The sequence below is a fragment of the Bos taurus genome, chromosome 1 (genome assembly GCF_002263795.3).
Source record: "Bos taurus isolate L1 Dominette 01449 registration number 42190680 breed Hereford chromosome 1, ARS-UCD2.0, whole genome shotgun sequence".
In the NCBI taxonomy this organism is placed as follows: domain Eukaryota; kingdom Metazoa; phylum Chordata; class Mammalia; order Artiodactyla; family Bovidae; genus Bos; species Bos taurus.
In genome coordinates, this window is record NC_037328.1 from 93,677,727 (window position 1) to 93,699,739 (window position 22,013).

The window sequence follows — 22,013 nt, forward strand, 5'->3', positions numbered from 1 at the left end:
TTCCTGTCACTTTTCCCCCAAACTATTACTAGCCTGGTCTGTGGCCACCGTTGCCGCATGCTTGAATTATTCTAGTAGTCTTATAGTTGTTCCCACTGTTGTCCAGACTCTAGACTGTCTCCCAAGTCATCCTGTAGTCCATAAATCTTCAAAGTAGTAGATTACAATAGTTGTGAACCAAAAAAGAAGATTTAATAATTATCGTCAACTAAAATGTACACACATTCAACTCTTTCTAAGACTAAAATTGCAAGCACTCCAAGGGAATGGGAATGTGAAAGCATGTACAGCAATTTTGTACTGTGAGTTTTAAAATAGTTTTAAAGACAGATGAAAACTAAACATAGTTTAACACTCATTTTGATGTTTTAGAAATTCATGAGCAAAAATACGATTTTTTAAAATTCAAAATGGAAACAAATCATGTAAAATATGTTTTTTAAATACAGTTCAGATTAGTGTTTATTAAACACTATTTTCGTTGTTTCACTACTCTGTTTAAAAACATTTACTATCTCCTTATTCTGTATTATCTTAGACTAAATGCCCAAGAGTGAACCATAAGACACTCCTATTCTTTCTATATTTCATCTTTTCATTCTACTGTTTTCCAAAATAAATCACATCTGAATTCTAATAAATATTTAAAGAGGAGCTAACACCAATTCTTTATAAACTCTCCCAAAAAAGATAAGAGAAGAGAATGCTTCAAGATTCATTATGCGAAGCCAGCATTACTCTGATATCAAGATCAAACAAACAGACTACAGAAAAGAACAGTACAGGAATATCAGAAAAAGTATCAGAAAAAGAAAAGTATAGGAATATCCCTGATAAATGTGGATGCAAAACTCCTCAACAAAATTTTAGCAAACCAAATTCAATAATATATTAAAGGGAATCACGTACCATGATTGAATGGGATTTATTCAAGGATTTATTGAACAATTCAAGGATGATTCAATATTCACAAATTAATGTGATGATATCACATTAATAAAGTAAAAGATATAAGTTAAAGATCATCTAAATAGATACAGAAAAAGTACTTGGAAAAGTATCTTGGAAAGAAAAAGTACTTGGAAAGATATTAAGTATCTTTTCATGATAAAAAAAAAAAAGAAACCAAAAAAAAACTTTTGTCAAATTGTAAGCGGGTAGGTATCTCAGCCTAACAAGCATTCTGTATAACAGACAAGTGTATAGGTAAAATCATATTCAGTAGTGAATTACTGAAAGCTTTCCTCTAAGATCAGAAACCAGAAAAGGATGCTTATTTTCACCACTTTTTTCAACATAGTATTTGAAGTTCTATCCAAAATAATCAGCCAAGAAAAAGAAATAAAATATATCCATCATATAAAAATAAGCAAAAACTATCTACTTGCAAATGACCTGATACCATATATATAAACCTTTAAAGTTACCAGCCAAAAAATTGTTAACATTAATAAACTATTTCAGTAAAGTTTCAGAATATAAAATCAATATATAAAAATCAGTTGTGCTTCTATAGCAATGAAATATAAGAGAATTTATGAAAACAATCTGATATATAACACCATCAAAAAATTAAAATTCTTAGTAATACATTTAACCAAGCAAAATATTTATACAGTAAAAATTATAAGACATTGATGGAAGAAATTGAAGAGGACTCAAATAAATGGAAAGATATTCCATGTTCATAAACTGAAAGAATTAATATTTTTAAAAAGCCCATACTAATTGAAGGGATCTACAGATTCAGTGCAATACCTATCAAAATTCTAGTGACATTTTTCACAGAAATAGAACAAAAAAATTCTAAAATTTGTATGAAACCTCCAAGATTCCAAATAACTCAAACACTTTTGAGAAAGAATAACAAAGCTGGAGGTGTCACACTTACTGACTTCAAATTGTATTACAAAGCTACAGTAATCAAACAGTATGCACTAATATAAAAAATAGATACACAGATCAGTAGAACAGAATAAAGACTCCAGAAATAAAAACATGCATAAATGGTCAATTAATTTTCAACAGTGGATCCTAGAATATACTATAGAGAAAGGAGAGTTTCTTCAATAAACAATTTTGGGAAAACTGGACAACTACATGCAAAAGAATGAAATAAACCCCCATCTTACATCATACACAAAAACATAATAATACATTATTAAAAATACATTAATAATACATTTATTATAAAAATTAATAATACATTAATAAAAACTCACAATGCATTGTGACTTGAAAAAAAATATGAAACATTAAACTCCTAGAAGAAAACATCTTTGTCATTGATCTTAACAATGATTTTTTTTAATCTGATACCAGAAGACAACTAAAGCAAAAATAAACAAGTGGGACTACATTAAACTGAAAAACTCTGCACGGAAAGGAAACGATCAATAAAACCAAAGACAACCTATGGAATGGGAAAAAACAATGGTAAACCCCATATCCAATAAGAAGTCAATGTCTTAAAATGTACAAGGAACTCATTCAACTCTGTAGCATACAACAATAAAAATATTCAGAACGTGAATAGACATTTTTCCAAAGAAGACCTACAAATTATAAACAGGTACATCAGAAAGTTCTCAGCATCAATAATCATCAGGTTAATGTAAATCAAAACCACAATTAGATATCACCTCACCATCTCTTAGGATGTCTCTTATCAAAAAGACAAGAGATAACAAATGCTGGAGAGAATGTAGAGAACAATGAACCCCTATACACTGTCAGCAGGAATGTAAATAGGGACAGCCATTATGGAAAGAGTATGGAGGTTTCTGAAGAAGTTAGAAGTTGAAGTACCATATGATTTAGCAATCCCTCTTCTAAGTATACATCCAAAGGAAATGAAATCATTATCTCAAAGAGATGTCTGTACTTCCATGTTCATAGCAACATTATCCACAAATAACAAGGTATGGAAACAAGCTAAGTGCCCATTGGCACATGAATGGACAAAGAAAATGGAGTGTATATATTTACCACCCCACCCTTTAGTTAGTGTGTTAGTCATTCAGTCATGCCTGACTCTTTGCGATCCCATGGACTGTAGCTAGCCAGGCTCCTCCATCCATGGAGTTATCCAGGCAAAAATACTGGAGTGAGTTGCCATTTCCTTCTCCAAGGGATCTTCCCGACCCAAGGATGGAACCCAGATCTCCTGCACTGCAGGCAGATTCTTTACCATCTGAGCCACCAGGGAAGCCCATATATACACACAATAGAATATTACTCAGCTTCAGAAAAGAAAGAAAGAGTCTGCTTTGTAGTAAAATGCATGAACCTGGGGGGCATTATGCTAAGTTAACAAACCAGAAAGACAAATAGACAAATATTCAGTTCAGTTCAGTTCAGTCGATCAGTCGTGTCCGACTCTTTGCGACCCCATGAATTGCGGCATGCCAGGCCTCCCTGTCCATCACCAACTCCCAGAGTTCACTCAGACTCCCGTCCATCCAGTCAGTGATGCCAACCAGCCATCTCGTCCTCTGTCGTCCCCTTCTCCTCCTGCCCCCAATCCCTCCCAGCATCAGAGTCTTTTCCAATGAGTCAACTTTTCGCATGAGGTGGCCAAAGTACTGGATTACTTTGCCAGCAAAGGTCCGTCTAGTCAAGGCTATGGTTTTTCCAGTGGTCATGTATGGATGTGAGAGTTGGACTGTGAAGAAAGCTGAGCGCCGAAGAATTGATGCTTTTGAACTGTGGTGTTGGAGAAGACTCTTGAGAGACAAATATTACATGGTGTCAATTAACACATGGAATGCTTAAAAGTCAAATGTATAGAAAAAATATAAAAATAAGTGGTAGGGTTTGTAAGGTCTGGGAGTGGGAGAAACAGAGAAGGGTAAAAACTTTCAGTTATAAGATGAAGATGGTCTGAGGATCTAATGCACAACATGATAACTACAGCTATAGGTGATAACAGTGTACTGCATAACTGAAATTTCTAAGAGAGCATAACTTAAATGTTCTTACCAAACATATGTGAGGAAAAACCAAATAATAAAAATAGAATGCTTTTCTTCCCATTGTAAGTCTCGTCACTATTTCACAGAAGCACACTCTTGCACTCACATCTTGGGTGTTTTATCCCATAGCATTAATTCTTTAAAGTTCTATTTACAATAAACTCAGAGAGGAGAAAATGAGACGGATATCATAGGGCATCTCCTCAACAATAATATGTAAAAAGTTTTTACCCTGAAAAAAGGAGTACTACTGTATTTTTCTGCCTCAACTGCTGTATTCGGGATATGAACTTCAGGTAGTTCTATATGCCTCAGCAAGACCTGATTGTGAAAATACCTTGGTTCATGGACATCACACTATTTTAGGTCCATGAGTTAGATAAATAAATTGAGCCAGTAATTATTAAGATCCTATTATCCAAGTGGGTCTCACTGGGAAAGAAACCAGTTAAGCAAGTCCTCTAATGCTGAAGTCCTAGGTAAGCCTAGTGGCTGAACGTGTGTTCCTGAGATGACTACGTGAGTTTCCAGTCTCCTGCATGCCTGTCCTTGTTAATCATCTGTGATCCCCAATGAAGCAGTTTTACTCTTTCTACTCCATGTACTCAAGCCCACAGGGGTTGACTTTCTCTTACCATGTGATCTCGAATCTGTTGGGGACACAGTTCTGTGCTTTCTCACCTGATGCAATAAATGTCAAGTTTACACTGGATACTGTAGAAACACTTTTGAATCCAGTGATCAAAATGGCCAGATTCATAGGGCAGACACTAGAGCTGGAAAGGGACCCTACTGAGTGACTATCAAATCCTCGCTTCACAGGTCCTCAACGAAACGAAAGTAGAGCGTGAAATGACTTTACCTGGCCCCAGAGCTGGTCAAAAGCAGCGCTAGGTCAAGATTTCAGGTTTCTTACCTAATGAGCTCCTTTAAAATAAGCCACATGGCAATAAAGGACAAGCAGGAAAATGGAAAAACTGAGTGTGGAAGTATCAGATATAATATAGATCTTTTTTAAATAAACCACAAACTGATAGACTTATCATAATTATATTACAACTAAAAGCCTTTAGGACTTCCCTAACCAGTATTTTATTTAGAAGTCATTGAAATTAAACTTTAAATAAAAATAAATATTTACAGAAACACCTTTAAATGGAAAAACCAGAAAAAATATTAAAAACAAGCCGATAGACTAGGAAGGACGAAGATCACAGAATTTAAACAAAATAAGTAATGTAACTTAAGAGGGACAACTTCCTCACATTGAATATTATTAGTAAACTAAATTGCTATGGAATAATTTAAGTGCAGACAAATGAAGTATTCAACCTGACTTAAAAGAGGAGCAAGAGGCCTTGTAGACACAGCCACCCCAGAGCCTCCTATGCTGTCTAGACATGGTCAACCCCACCATGTTCTTCGACATCGCTGTCAACAGCAAGCCCTTGGGCCATGTCTCTTTCAAGCTGTTTGCAGACCAAGTTCCAAAGACAGCACAGTGGTGACTTCACACGCCATAATGGTACTGGTGGTAAGTCTAGCTATGGCAAGAAATGTGATGATGAGAATTTCATCCTGACGCACACAGGTCCTGGAATCTTGTCCATGGCAAATGCTGGCCCCAACACAAATGGTTCCCAGTTTTTCATCTGCACTGCCAAGACTGACTGGTTGGATGGCAAGCATGTGGTCTTTGGCAAGGTGAAAGAGGGCATGAATATTGTGGAAGCCATGGAGCGCTTTGGGTCCAGGAATGGCAAGACCAGCAAGAAGATCACCATTGCTGACTGTGGACAAATCTAATAAATTTGAATTGTGGTTTACTTAACCACCAGCCCACTCCTTCTGTAGCCCAGGAGGGCACCCCTTCACCCCCATCTGCTTGAAATATCTCACTACAGTTCTTTGGGTTCCATATTTTCCTTATTCCTCTCCAAGGTTAGATGGATTGCAAAGTTAAATGTATGATTATGAAATAAAAACTAAACAATTAAAAAATAATAATAAGAGCAAGAGCAGCTAGGGCTAATGCACAGCCTTATAGGCCAATGAAATAGTGAAATGCTCTGTTGTTCAGTCACCAAGTCGTGTCTCTTTGTGATCCCAAGGACTGCAGCATGCCAGGCCTCCCTGTCCCTCACCATCTCCCAGAGTTTACCCAAGTTCATGTTCATTGCATAGGTGATGCCATCCAGCCATCTCATCTTCTGAAGCCCTCTTCTCCTTCTGCCATTGATCTTTCCCAGGATCAGGGACTTTTGCAATGAGTTGTCGTGCAGATTAGATGACCAAAATACTGGTGCTTCACTTTTAGCATCAGTCCTTCCAGTGAATATTCAGGGTTGATCTCCCTTAAGATCAGCTGGTTTGATCTCCTTGCTGTCCAAGGAACTTTCAGGAGTGTTCTCCAGCACCACAGTTGGAAGACATCAATTCTTGGGCATTCTGCCTTTTTTGTAGTCCAGAAAATGCTCTGTACAGGTCAGCAAATTACTTGTTGTCCAGAAACCTCTACTCTAGCACCTCAGATGCTTTAGCTCTAGCCCCTTCCCCAGATGTCTCCAGTGTAGCAGATTTACGAAACTAAAGGATTGATGCCTGGCACAGCAGGGGGCTCCCAGCACCAAAAGACATCGCTATATAGGCTGATAGTCTTTCTGACTAGAAAATTTATATTTTAAATATTACCTCTGGACTAATCTGAAAGGCATTTCTAAACCCAGAAGCCTATGACTCTAAAATGTATTTCCTAAAATATACAGTAATACTTTTTGGTATTGTGAATGTGTTTAGAGACAGATATGTGTGTGTGTGTGTATGTGTTTCATTGTTTGTTGTTTGCTGTTGTTCAGATGCTAAGTCGTGTCCAACTCTGCAATCCCATGGCCTATAGCCCACCAGGCTCCTCTGTCCATGGGTTCTATACACAAGAATAGTGTAGTGGGTTGCTATTTCCTTCACCGGGGGATCTTCCAGGACCAGAGATCGAACTAGCATCTCCTATATTGGCAGGAGGAGTCTTTACCATAAACCACCAAGAAGCCTGTATATATAGGTTTAGAGACAGATATATATATATATATATATAGGTTCAAATACTGACTCTTTCATGTGCCAATTGTGTAACTTTGGACATGTTTTTTAACTTCATAGATTTCTTAGCAGCCCAATGCCAATGCCCCTTAAATATTGTTGTAATAATTAAGGCACCTAGGAAAGGGCTTAACATAGAGAAGTTTGGTTAAATTTTTGCTTGTCTTTCACCTCTCTCCTATCCATTGACTCAAAACAAATTCTTAACATGCACACACATACACACACACTCACACATATACTTCCTTTCATAACAGGTTCTAAAGAAAAAGGACTTAGAATTAGGTCATTCCCACTCAGTCATCTACCAGCTATGTGACTTTTGCAATGTTCTTATGCTCTGTATTACTCAAGCATCTTTAAATACAAAGCTGGAAAATGTCAACAGAATAGAATCCAGTAAGACTGTTAAAGTACTTCTGCACCTAAGAACAATTTCCCTATTATCTATAATGACAATATGCCAGAAATAGCTTTCTGGATGATCTTGTGTCTAACAAATAATGGATTTTCATATATTTTTAACAGTTAGGCTAAGCCAAGAAGTTCAGCATACTGATTAAAGTAGAGGTTCTAGAACTCTGCTATCTAGTTCAAATCCTGCCTTGGCTAATTACAAGTTCTGTGATCTTAATTTCTCTATTTCTTCATTTCTTGGTTTGTAAAATAAGGATATTAATAAGGACAGCTACCTATGAAGTTGTTATAAGAACTAGTCAAAAATATCAAATTGCTTATCTGATACAATGTAAATAGGCAACCAAAATACTAGCTATTGTAGTGAAGTAGGTGGTATTATCTTTACTTAATAGTTTAAGAAATAGAAACTAATGAACTTGTTCAAGAAAACTGACACTATATTAACTACTCCACATGGTTGATCACACTGACTCCTCATAACTATTTCAAATCCCAGGATTATTATTATTCTGTTAACAGGTGAGTTGGAGAGGGAGTCTACAGAATAGAAAAATAACAAATTAGTCCAGTATCTTTTTCTGTAAACAGGGAGCCAGGATGTGGACCCAGATCTGTATTATTCTGAAACTCATACCATCAGGACTATTCTATGCCCTCACAGAATATCACAAAAATGTTTTAAAAATTGCATTTAGGGATATCAATAGAATAGCAGTTAAAATCCAAGAGAATCTCAATGAGATGGATATCTATATCTGAAATCTGAGACTCCTCACTCACTCTCCTTCTAATCTGTTACAGGGCATAGATGCATTGAAATGATGAAGAAAACAGTAAATGAAACAATTACAACTGAGGGAAAGTAGAGCATAAGATATGCTGAGTAACTCTTCTATGGTAGGAGGAAAGAGAAACAAGACTGTATACACAGGATTAAAAAAAATAAAGACATGTGTGAGTACTGTGCTCTGCAGAAGGAAGGAGTCTCATAGATGTCCTGTCCCTAACAGAGACATTGAGTATGCAGGAAACTAGCTTTATACAAGCAAGGCAGCCTGGAAGAAGTCGGGAAGCATGATCTATATAGATGGAGAATATCACATTTGAACCAAATCTGTTACTTTGACCCAGGGCTATGGACCCCACAGGTACATTAGAGCCTAGATGAAGCTATGAACAATTGCTCTCACAGTACCCAAAAGCCTTACAGGCATGAGATGGTTCACCGCAAAATGACACCTGCCAGGATCTGTAGTGAAAGAGCCCACATTAGTAACAAAAGAACTAGGTTTTAGGTTGAACTCCACCATTTATTTAATTTGTGTGATGCTGTTCAACTTACTTCACATCTCTAAACCTCCCTTGCTTTAGCTGTAGAAAGGAAAAGACAATGCCTTCTATCCATCTCAGGAGATTATTGTAGAATCAAATAAGATGATGTTTATGAACATATTGCAAAAGGCTTTTCTCATGTAACATAGGAACCTTGTATTACGCAATTATTAGTAAGTGAAGAGTAAATCATGGGGACTACCAGTTACAAAGGTCACAGTTATGACACAAAGAACTGGCTGCATCACATACTCAAAAGAAAAGTATCTGTATTATCTTAAAGAAAAAATCCATATATACTTAAGACAATTATTAAAATTAAAATCCACTTGTATCCTTATATGTCTATAAAGAACAAGTTTTGGAATCAGATTTCCTGTTGCTGAATTCTGGTTCCACTGTCCTACATATTGTCAGACTTAAAGCAAGTTACTTGAAAACCCTGGTCCTTGATTTATCCATCTGTTAATTGGGAATAGAAATATTATGAAGCTCATATTAAACGTGGTAATAGGGCTTCTCTGGTGGTCCACTGGTCAAAATCTGCCTTGCAATGCAAGAGACATCAGTTCAATCCCTGGTTCAGGAAGATCCCACATGCCGCAGGGCAACTGAGCCCATGTGCCACAAGCAACAAGCCTGCACTCTAGAGACCGCAGGCTGCAGCTACTGAGCCCAACAGACCACAACCACTGACGGCTGTGTGATGTGCCCTAGAGCCCATGTTCTGCAGTAAGAGAAGCCGCCACAGTGAGAAGCCCGGGCACAACTGGAGAATGGCCCCCGCTCGCTGCAACTAGAGAAAGCCTGTGAACAGCAACAAAGACTCTGATCGGCCAAAAATAAATAATTTTTTTTTTAAAGTGTTAATATATCTGGTACTTTTAAGCCAGTCTCTGGTACATTTTTAAGGACACACTAAATATTAAAAATTAATATTAAATAGTAATTGAAACATTAAAAAACTAGATTGATTGATACTAGAGCAAGTGTACAATAAAATAAAATAGGTATTTTATGATGTCTTTATACAAGTAAACATTCCAAATGTATTTAATAAAACTATTACCCTTTTGATATCTAGCCATTATAGATTTGAAAATGATTACCAGCAAATGAAAATTAAAAAAAAAAAAACTTGCTTTTTTATCATTTTTGGAAAAATGTCAGGTCTGAATTTGTAGCATTATAAAAAAATACAGAAAATTTAAAAGTAAAATGTCATAACAATTCTTTATTTCCATTGTAATAATAATCATCAAGAAGAGAGTTGACAGGTTTGAGACAGCTAGCATTTCTCATTCTTTACTCAGTTAAGACGCCAAAAAATTTTTTGAAGAAAGGTTAAGAATGATATTCAGTATGAGATTATGCTTTTAAATGATTTGAACATTAAAATATTCTTGTTCATTCTATTATCATCTCAGACATTCTAGCTTTATTTTATAATGTGTAACATGTTTTAAAAGGTGAAATCACACTATAATAAGCAGTTGCTTGAGGGTTAACTCCACTCACAGTGAGCCTTTAAGATGCTCAGTTTAAGAATATCTATAATAGGAAGCATGACCAGTGAAAGCTTGCATTCTATTTTTTGCATGAACTGTGTTTTGGGGAAACCCATGAGCAAAATTAAGGCATTTGATCTTCAAAATACAAACATGCCATCTTAAAACAGGCTTATCTCTCAAGTATTTAATAGTTACTGGATTACAAGAATCAATGCGGGATAAGAAGCCCCATGCTTTATTGATTTCTCCTTCCACATATTTTCATTCTACCCTTTAAGCCATTAAAATGCCACAAATCAGGCAACTTTTTGCAAGATAGTTCAAAATAACAATACTTATCAAAGATGACATATTTAATACTTATATTTTGCTATTGGCAATCAAGAATGCCTTTGAAGAAAAAAAAATGTACCCATATAAATATAAATGCTTTTATATTTAATCTCCAATATTTTTACAATGAAAACAGCAAGCACATTTTTTCAAATATGGAAAGCACATTTGATTTTGTGAAATATTTCATATTTAGATAAACAGCCATGTCATGAATATCACAGAATTTTTTTACTATAGAAAACTGGATCCAAAAAATAAATAAATAACTAAAATTAAAAAAAACTGGATACAAATGTATTAAAATTTAAAGCAATAAAAAATACGCACTTGACTTCAGGCAAGAGATGTGTTTCAAAAATTTGCACATGAATCAATGTTTGTAAGTTTTAGATACACTAAGAGAGGTTGCAGTGTTGAAACCCTGTGGTGAATTATTTGGATAAATAAATTCCATTTACAAGAGAATAATCACTCCAATGTGTGTTTTCTAAGTTACCATCCCTATGTATTTCCCCTCTGAATAGGATTGCATCTGTATTTGGGCTCCCCAGGTGGCTCAGTGGGTAAAGAATTTGCCTGCAATGTAGGAGACATAGGAGATGCAGGTTTGATCCCTGGGTTGGGAAGATTCCCTGGAGGAGGACACGGCTACCCACTTCAGTATTCTTGCATGGAGAATCCCATGGACAGAGGAGCCTGGAGGGCTATAGTCCATGGGATTTCAAAGAGTCAGACACGACTGAAGTGACTGAGCACACACATCTGTATTTATTTAGTATTAAAACCCAGCTTTTCTTGGCCATGTTAAGAAACACTAGCTAATGTTTAAATTGCATAGAATTAGAGTTCATTTATCCTTTGTGATTCATCTGAAGATTACTTTTCATTGAGAGCAAATGAATTTCAACATAATTTTGTTGAAATGGAGTAGAAATCTGTAGGCAACTAAATTGTTCCAGACATTTCTGATTAAGCAGATGGACAATGAAAAACCTCACAAGAGAACAAGAACATAAAAAGACTAAAATGGTTCATCATCTTAAAAAAGGAAGAAAGGAAACTGAATAGATAGATTCAGGGCAATTTCAATGTACAAAACTCAGACTTGGAAAGCTTTCTCACACTGCCCTTTTTCTGCATTTGAACTTATTTTTCAGAATTAATGCCTATAAAAAATCAATACAGTTTAGTTCGCCAGACAGTGCTTCTCCAACAGTGTGCATAAGAACACCTAGCTGCTAGGTCATTTCAGTCGTGTCCGACTCTGTGTGACCCCATAGACGGCAGCCCACCAGGCTCCCCCGTCCCTGGGATTCTCCAGGCAAGAACACTGGAGTGGGTTGCCATTTCCTTCTCCAATGCATGAAAGTGAAAAGTGAAAGTGAAGTCGCTCAGTCGTGTCTGACTCTTCGGGACCCCATGCACTGCAGCCCACCAGGCTCCTCCGTCCATGGGATTTTCCAGGCAAGAGTACTGGAGTGGGGTGCCATTGCCTTCTCCGAAAAACACCTAAGGAGCTTATTAAAAATTACAATTCTTACCTCCCCTTTCTCCTGAGACTGGTCATGGTTCAGCCAAGAATCCAACAATTTAATGATGACTGAGGTCCATGGGCTAAAATTTGAGGAAAACTTGTGTTCTAGATTCTTTTCTATTTGGGGAATCTTGACTCTTTTTTTTCTGTTTTGACTCTCAACTGGAGTAAATGAAAAGTTGTCCATAAATACATTAAAATTGACCACATTGCGTACATGCTTGGCTATGACACATATTAGCTGTAAATGTCTGTGTGATTGCAAGCTCAAGGCTAACGATGCCTTCTCTTTGAGAAGACAATGCCCAGAAGAAACAAAGTTGCCCACTCCAAATAAAGTTGTATTTTGTGGGAATATTTAAATAGATAGAAGGTAAAACTATCATATATGTAAATAAAATCAATGCAAACACATATGTGACATTAAACATACTAAGTAGCTCTATTCCTTTGCTTTCATATTTATAAATCTACTAAAGAAATAATCTTTATCTCAAAGTACTTCACACTATACTGGTGTGAATAAATAAAATTTATTTGATTCTAACAAATTTTTTTATTCTTTGGGGTTCAATATCAGCAGGGATATCTACTTTACTATGGCACATAATGGAAGAAAAAAGGCTATGCAGGAAATCCTAAATTGGGAAGGGTCATTTTTAGACAATGAACCCAGCGTGAAGCAGTTCAGAACTTTCTGTTTTAGAGTAATTAAGGAGTGTAACATAAGGAAGATGTGAAAATTGTCAAGAAATACCCAAAGGGGATAAACATCAAAAAGTGAGAGACATTTACTCCCTAGAACATAATGAAATAAACAGAAGTATAAAAATGCAACAGGAACAGAGTACAGTGATCCAAGCGTAGTGGCACCATCTGTGGCCTGGGAAATGAGGAATTCTTGACCTTCTGTCTAGCGTAGGAGCCAGGGAAGCAAGGGACTATTATTATATAAAGAACTAAAGTCTTATTCTCTTTGTCTACAGACTGTGGATATCTATATCTCTCTCCCCGTTTATGTGTGTGCCTATCTTTGCATGCATGGATGTTACATCTGCTTCTGTCTGTGTTATTTCTTTGTGTGTGAGCATCTGTGAGTTTTTCTGTCTAGTTAAACATGTGTTTCATTCTTGTGGAGTTACATGTCACTCACTTTGCTTTGGTCTAAATGGCTCTGAATGTATGAGACTCTGCCCAGTTATGTCTTGCTGCTTATTTGCATGCTTCACTCTGCCTTGTGTATCTATCTGACCAGGCACCTGCTTTTTTTTCTCTTTCATATATATTTCTCTGTGTCTCCATTTATGAGTCTCTCTTGCTGCTTCCGAATGTCTTTGACACTCTGTGTTCCATTCTGTTTGTATTTTTGTGTGTATTTTCCTCTGTGAGCCTCCCCACTGCATCTCACTGTATCTCTATCGTGGCTGTCTCTGAGTTTGTTTTAGATGGCATGCATATCTCGTTCTGCATTTCTCCCTTTCTCTCTCTTTTTGTGCCTGTGGGTATGGTTTGTTTGTGAGTGTGTGTGTGCCTTTCTCTTGCTCCCATTTATGTGTGCATCACTGAGTGGTTATCTCATTGTGTCCACTACTCTCTGTCTGTCTCTCTGTTCAGCATGCCTGTGGGAAAGTAGGCAGACAAGAGAAGCTCCCATGATACACACCCTCTATCAGACCCAGTCTGTCAGTGAAAAGACTTAAGGAAATTATTTAGCCTTTTACTGCCTCTAGACAGCGCTACAGCTAACATATTCCATAGAGAGATGTTAATATTCATCTTCCTTACCTTTTCTAATACATCTGTTGACACTGAAGTTTTATACTTAGAATATCTATTCTGTCATCTAAATGTCTTTAAGCCCTATTTCCTCAAGAAGAAATACATGTATAAAAGTAACTTTTTGTAGGATTGGTGTGAAAATTACAGATGTAAACTTCTTAGCACACGACCTGCCACATAGTTGGTACTCCATAAATTCTATCACTACTTTCAGGGCATAAATTTTTGTTGAAAAGTTAAATTCCTCTAAGGAAAACTGCTACATAATCAAATACTTTAAAGAGAAATTATGTCACACAATGTCTCTACTTTTTAAAAGACACAGAAGAACATTATAAAAGGGACCTTGTCAAAGAAATATTATGACAACTTTTTGGATGGAAAATATATTAGAAAACAGATTTCCATACTTTCAGTGACCCATGGGATTAATCCAGTAGCTCTAGATTATGCACTTTCTTAGCTCAATTAAAATACAACCCAGATGACATCTACAGCATGAGATGACATATTGCATCCTGTTCCCGTGGAGCAGGTGAGGACATTGAGGCCAGGGAGACTGACTCAGTAACTTGTCTTAAGTTATAGCCCACAGTAAAAAAGTGTGCTACCAAGACCGATTTCCTTCAGGTTTATACTCCATGCCATTTATAATGCATTTTTCTATATCTACTATGAATTTCAAAATTTTTTTTTAATTTGGTGTATCCTGTAAATAGATATTCATTCACAAAGTTGAAAAATCAATCAATAAATATCAAAGTACATTGAAAAGTCATGGTCCCATCTCATGTACCCCTAACTGCCTGTTCCTTCCTTTTATGTCCAATCCTGTAGATAACTACTTTTCAGTTTTGTGTGTGTTGTTTCTGTATTCTCCATGCAAATTCAAGAAAATTATTTCTACAGCCATGAGCAATTATAAACTATATGCATTTTTACTCTTTTTTACATAAAGGATAATATTTTAAATTAACTGTTTTGCTCCCTGCTTTTTTTACTTAATGATATATCTGGGAGTTTTTCCATATCTGTAAATATAAAACTCCCTCATCTGTTTTTTTTTTTTTTTTTAATACTGGATAGTGATTTCACATTTTTTAAAAAAAAATTTAATTAATTGTGAATACTTAAAGGGGGAAACTGAAGTGTGGTAACAAGATATAAGGCTATAGTTTGAGAAATTCCTGTAACGATTTTCATTCATGGTGGTAAGGAACAATACAAATAAAAGGAACGAGCTGAGCTTGGAGCACAGGATAAAAGTTGCCAAGCCATACCTGCTCCCTTTCCTGTTCTCCGTCTGAGGCGTGGAGAAATACCTACAGATATTTTACTATTTATTCCCCAAAGCAAAAGTCCATAAAATATGAACCTTGATAAAATAGCTGTTAGAAGGAACTGAACTTTTTGAAAATATACAGTGCTCACAAATACAATAGTAAGTTATCAGTTTACCAAACCATACACAAAGTTTTTTCAGTTTTGTACAATAAATTTTTAATGATTTTATAGTAAAACAAAGTTGCTGAGATTTTTCTTTAATTCCATTACCTTTACTGCATTACAATTAATTTGGTTATCTGTGTATTATGAGGGAATTAACATTTGAATGACTATGAGCCTGTCAGGAACTTTGCTAGATGTTGTATGTACTTTATCCTACTTAGCACTTTCAAAGACCTAATTGTCACAAAGTTACACAACTAAATACCTATCTGATTTGACTTACTGTTCTCTATCCATCCACAGTTTACAGTAGACAAATATGACTAAGAGCTTCAGAAAATTCTCCAACAGTAGGATTGCTTTTGTGGGGCTCACAGGACCAGTTGTAGTAACAGTAACTAAAGGAGGAAGTAGAAGCAGATTCATCCACTGTCCTGAGTGTTGCCCAGTGAGATCTCAGACATCCCTTAAATCTCAGATCAAGTGAAGCATAATCAAATAAAATTGCCAGAAGTTATTTTTCCATGACTGAGGCACATAACACAGCCCATGTTTGAGCTATATAACTCTATTAAGAGCTGCTGCTGCTGCTAAGTCGCTTCAGTTGTGTCTGACTCTGTGCGATCCCATAGACAGCAGCCCACCAGGCTCCCCCGTCCCTGGGATACTCCAGGCAAGAATACTGGAGTGGGTTGCCATTTCCTTCTCCAATGCATGAAAGTGAAAAGGAAAATGAAGTCTCTCAGTCGTGTCTGCCTCCTAGCGACCCCGTGGACTGCAGCCTACCAGGCTCCTCTGTCCATGGGATTTGCTAGGCAAGAGTACTCGAGTGGGGTGCCATTGCCTTCTCCATCTATTAAGAGCATGGGTCGCTAAATCTACTTTACATTTAAAAGGGACTTAATCTTTTTAGAAACATATATTGCTTCACTGTGTTCTCCTAATCACCTTGTACATCAAGGGCTGATTTTCTTATTTTAAAATACATCCATCTTATAAATATAATGACAGAAACATTGTAAGTTAACTCCACCTTTCCAAAATCTCATCACTAAGCAGTGATGGCAACTATATTACCCATGTTTGATCTGATACCTTTCATGGAGATCAATCTAAACCATCTTCAGATTCAGAAATGACCAAGTGCCCATGATAACAATATAATCATTAAGTCATTCCAAAAATGAAATGATAAAAAAAACAAAATGGCAACTATAACATCCATCAAATCCATCCATCCATTAGCAGTGAACCAATTCAGTCTTAGACATTTGTTAAAATGAATTAGATAGATCTATATGTTCAGACATTAAAATTATGTAACACACATGATTAAGAAGAAAGGTACATTTCAGAACAATATGAAAAGCATCACCTCATTTGCACAGAAAAAGAATTAAACTTACACATGTTTATATGTACACAGATATTCCCTTGAAGGATAACTAGAAACTGTTTTAAATTGTTTTCACTAGGGAGAAACTGGGCTTCCCTGGTAGCTCAGCTGATAAAGAATCTGCCTTTAGGAGACCCTGGTTTGATTCCTGGGTCTGGAAGCTCCCCTGGAGAAGAGATAGGCTACCCACTCCAGTATTCTTGGGCTTCCCTGGGGGCTCAGTGGGTAAAAAATCTGCCTACAACATGGGAGAGCTAGGTTCAGTCCCTGGGTTGGGAAAATCCCCTGGAGGAGGGGATGGCAACCCAATTCAGTATTCTTGCCTGGAGCATCCCCATGGAGAAAGGAGACTGGTGCTACAGTCCACGGAGTCTCAAAGAATCGGACATTACTGAGCGACTAATAAAAACAGAACAGGGAGTAAGTACACTATGTGATATAGGGAAATAGGTTAAATGTTTACTTTTTCACTTACACTCATCTCAATATTCCACTTTTATCATAAATATATATATTTTTATCATTCAAAATATCATATGGTCATAATTTTCAACTGCTGTTACACTTGAGACAAATCAAATAAATACCCTGAAATGTTTGCTTTTCTTAGATTACTTCTTGCTCTATGATGCTTTGACTTTATTTGTGCCAAAATCTCTATTGACTCTGAATAAATGTTTGATTTCTCCAATTAATTATAATGCTAGTGAGGAGTTTAAACTACACAGGGATAAATGTGTTGAATTTTTAGATCATCAATAAAAAGGCCACTCAGAATGACATTCTGGTTAGATGAACAACACACACTATTATCTTGATCACCAGTGCACATGACATCGAAGGTACAGACGGGCAACTTAAAAGTATGTTCAAGAAACACTCTCTGAACCTTTAAAGTCTTCCAGTTATCTGAACTCACAATAGCAATTATTTCAGCTGACAAACTACTGAGTCTGATTTGAGACTCACATTTAGGACATAAATATAACATTTGAACCCATTTATGATAGTGTCAGACTTTATTTTTTTGGGCTCCAAAATCACTGCAGATGGTGACTGCAGCCATGAAATTAAAAGACGCTTACTCCTTGGAAGAAAAGTTATGACCAACCTAGATAGCATATTGAAAAGCAGAGACATTACTTTGCCAACAAAGGTCTGTCTAGTCAAGGCTATGGTTTTCCAGTGGTCATGTATGGATATGAGAGTTGGACTGTGAAGAAGGCTGAGCGCCGAAGAATTGATGCTTTTGAACTGTGGTGTTGGAGAAGACTCTTGAGAGTCCCTTGGACTGCAAGGAGATCGAACCAGTTCATTCTAAAGGAGATCAGCCCTGGGATTTCATTGGAAGGAATGATGCTAAAGCTGAAACTCCAGTACTTTGGCCACCTCATGCAAAGAGCTGACTCATTGGAAAAGACTCTGATGCTGGGAGGGATTGGGGGCAGGAGGAAAAGGGGACGACAGAGGATGAGATGGCTGGATGGTATCACCGACTTGATGGACGTGAGTTTGAGTGAACTCCAGGAGATGGTGATGGAAAGGGAGGCCTGGCGTGCTGCGATTCATGGGGTCGCAAAGAGTCAGACACAACTGAGCAACTGAACTGAACTGAACTGATGATCCCAATAAGCACACACACACATATGCATGTATTTCTATATCATACAGAGAGAAACATCTAAGAGTGGTTTTTACACTGTTAAATATTTAAAACAAGTGACAGCACTAGCAACTGTAGACTAATACATTCCTTAACTCACATTATTATGTAGGGAAGTTAGAAGCATTGCAGCGTGAATTAAGGACAAAGTGTCAACCTTAAGTTTAAATAAGGACTTTTCAAAGAACAAATGATATATTCCATGGACAGCTGTCTAGAAAATGTGTAGCTTTTTATGCATGCTATTTTTAAAGTCTGTTCATGTATTTTAATTCCCTGACTCACAGACCATCCAGGTTAATGGATAGCACTTTTTGGCAAACAAACAAACAAATAAATAAATAAAAATAGCTGACAGAAGATTTTTAAGAATGTTAAAAGAATTTGTAAACAGAAGCATCAGTTCGTGAACCTTTCACATAATCTTGTAAAAATAGTGGTTGATGAGAGAAAGCTACTAAAATATTTTTTGCTGTTTAACTACATATTTGGGTGCTGCTGAGTTACTTCAGTTGTGTCTAACTCTGTGGGACCCCATAGACAGCAGCCCATCAGGCTCCCCTGTCCCTGGGATTCTCCAGGCAAGAACACTGGAGTGGGTTGCCATTTCTCTCTCCAAGGCATGAAAGTGAAACGTGAAAGTGAAGTCGCTCAGTCGTGCCCAACTTAGCAACCCCATGGACTACAGCCTACCAGGCTCCTCTGTCCATGGGATTTTCCAGGCAAGAGTACTGGAGTGGGGTGCCATTGCCTTCTCCAACATATTTGGCTACTCTTCCTTAAAGTCTGTTACCCATTGCCTGGGACCCACACAGTTAGATTTGTAGCTGACAACTCTTCTCAAAATCTATTTAACTAAAATGCAATCAGTTTAATTTTATTTTTTCTGTAATATGCAGATTCATCTTAGGTTCTACAATAATTAGTTCAAACCACATTAACCATTCCTGCCATACTACTGTCAGTTGGCCTGGTGCTTCTCTGGTTTCTGCAATATATTTTGAGCATCTGAAGGAAGGGGGTCATGTCAAATTCATCTTTATACCTTAAGTCACTCTCTAAATCTTGACACATTTTAGAACTCAGTAAAGGTTTGTTAAGTAAAGAAGAATAACAAATATTAAGGTAAATTACTTGAATCAAAGTAGCATTTCACCTGAACTGGATGCCTTCTAAAAAAAGAATCAAACTAATCTCTTCTACCTAAATAGTTACAGGTACCACATGCTATTAGTTAAACTATAGCATTCACAATGTTTATTCTGAGGCTTATCAGACACCTTATACAAGAAGAAAAAATTTTTTTAATTCAGTCTGTGTTCAATACCATGTACTCAACTAAGAACAATCAAATAATATTTTCTAGAAACAAATAAAGTGTTAAAATGAAATTCTGAACTAATGTCTAATTAATGAGAAGATCAAAATTTTCTAACTTATCTAAATCTTACTGTTTCAACAATCCTATTTATTGCCACAGATCATTGATGTAAAATTCATCAAGAATCTATCTCTTAGTTATGAATATTATTATTTAAAATATTTGATATTTTATAAATAAAACATTAAATGTGATGCTAGCCTACTTACTTTAATTATTTGTTATACCAGGGACAGATTAGGTATACAAATTAAATAAGATAATTTTATGATTATTTTTACTATATAAGAATAATTTTATTTTTATAAATATTATTAGTTAAACTGTAATATAGCAAAATCTTCAAGCACATTGATTATTACTTTTTATCTGTATTATCCTAAATTCTTCTTATAATGTATAATCTTAAATTCTACCTTTGTTCCTCTACTTAAAGAACATGAAGTAATTGATGTTGCTTATTGAACAAACATCACCTGCCACTTAAAATTTATTCTTGCCATCCATTTTTAGAGCACTGACTTCATTGTTAAGAAAGAGAAGACTGAGAGACAAAATACACTCAATAGGGATATAATATCTTTGACAAGAAATATGGAGGTTAAATATTGTCTTTGTATGACAACCTTAAGGCAGATAAACAAGAGGAAACATATATTAGTAGAGAATGATAGGAAAAATTATTTTTAGGAGCAATATGTTATATTATTCATATCTTCTTAGGGAAAAGATGGCAAGTTTATTGGCTCCCCTCTGCCCTTATCTCTGCCAGCAAGAGCCATCTGTAAAAAGATGGAAACATTGGCACACAAAAAAATTCACTTCTGTTTCCTAAAATCATTGCCTAATAAAATCTGGGGCATATTTTCCAAGGCTCTAGTCTTTTCCATTTTTCTTATTTTTCAACAATCAGAGGGATACTGAGGTACTTCATTTGGGTAACTTAAAGTCTAATTTCAAAATAAATAAGAGATTCATAAAACTAAAAAACAATAGAGTGGACCCAAATGAATAATATTCATATTTATAAATATAAATATATGATCACAGGCCATGAAAAAAGGTGCCTAAAAAAGCAGGCACTAAAGAAACTGTATGCTATTTTGAAATACACTTTTACAATCCCAGCTTCTATAATTAGGAATGGACTTTCAGGGACCAAGGATCAACTTTAAAACTTAATTGAAAAATAAATTTGATTAATGTTCATAGGATTATACCCCTTAGGAATGTACTATAACCACTAGAGCATTGATTGTTTAATAAAATGATCATTCTCATTAGTCACAAACATATGCTCAATTTTTCATTCATGAAATAGACACTTAGGAAAGTTGCATGAACTCTTTCAGACCAGCATGAAATTTGGAAAAGAGTGGTAAATGCTCTTCTCAACAAGTCATTTGAATGTTCAAAGGTAGATTCTACCACTTATTTATGAAGATTAACTCACAGAATACATAACACACTACTTTGGATACTTTAAGTACTTTTTATGGTTATAATAAAATCTAACAAAGTTACCCCTTATTATCTATTATATTCTGGGCACTGGCAAAACACCCTTTCATGAATGACCTTATTAGTTCTACTCAATAACTCCATGAGGTAGATACTGTTATTATCCCCATTTCATGAATGAATAAACTGATATTTCTAGAAATATTATGTAACTTGTCCAAAACAATGAGTGGAGAACATGAATTTAAGTTGTGTGACAGAGCCTGCAGTTTCAATCACTTGGGCTCCAAAATCACTGCAGATATGACTGCAGTCATGAAATTAAGACACTTGCTCCCTGGAAGAGAAGGTATGACAAAACTAGACAGTGTATTAAAAAGAAGAGACATCACTTTGCTGACAAAGGTCCATATAGTCAAAGCTATAGTTTTTTTCAGTAGTCAAGTACAGAAGTGAGAGTTGGACCATAAAGAAGACTGAGTGCCAAAGAATTGATGTTTCTGAACTGTGATGCTGGAGAAAACTCTTGGGAATCCCTTGGACAGCAAGGAGATCAAACCAGCCAATCATAACAGAAATCAACCCTGAATACTCATTCAAAAGACTTTTGTTGAAGCTGAAGCACAAAAACTTTGGCTACCTGATGTGAAGAGCCAACTCATTGGAAAAGACCCTGATTCT

General features: G+C 36.0%; 1 protein-coding gene and 1 pseudogene across 7 annotated transcripts in view; one reads left to right on the forward strand and one right to left on the reverse strand.

Moving 5' to 3' along the window:
- NLGN1 (neuroligin 1) overlaps window positions 1-22,013 on the reverse strand; it is a 957,229-nt gene that overhangs the window by 532,364 nt on the left and 402,852 nt on the right. The window lies entirely within an intron of this gene.
- On the forward strand, window positions 5,359-5,805 carry LOC104970966 (peptidyl-prolyl cis-trans isomerase A-like; annotated as a pseudogene).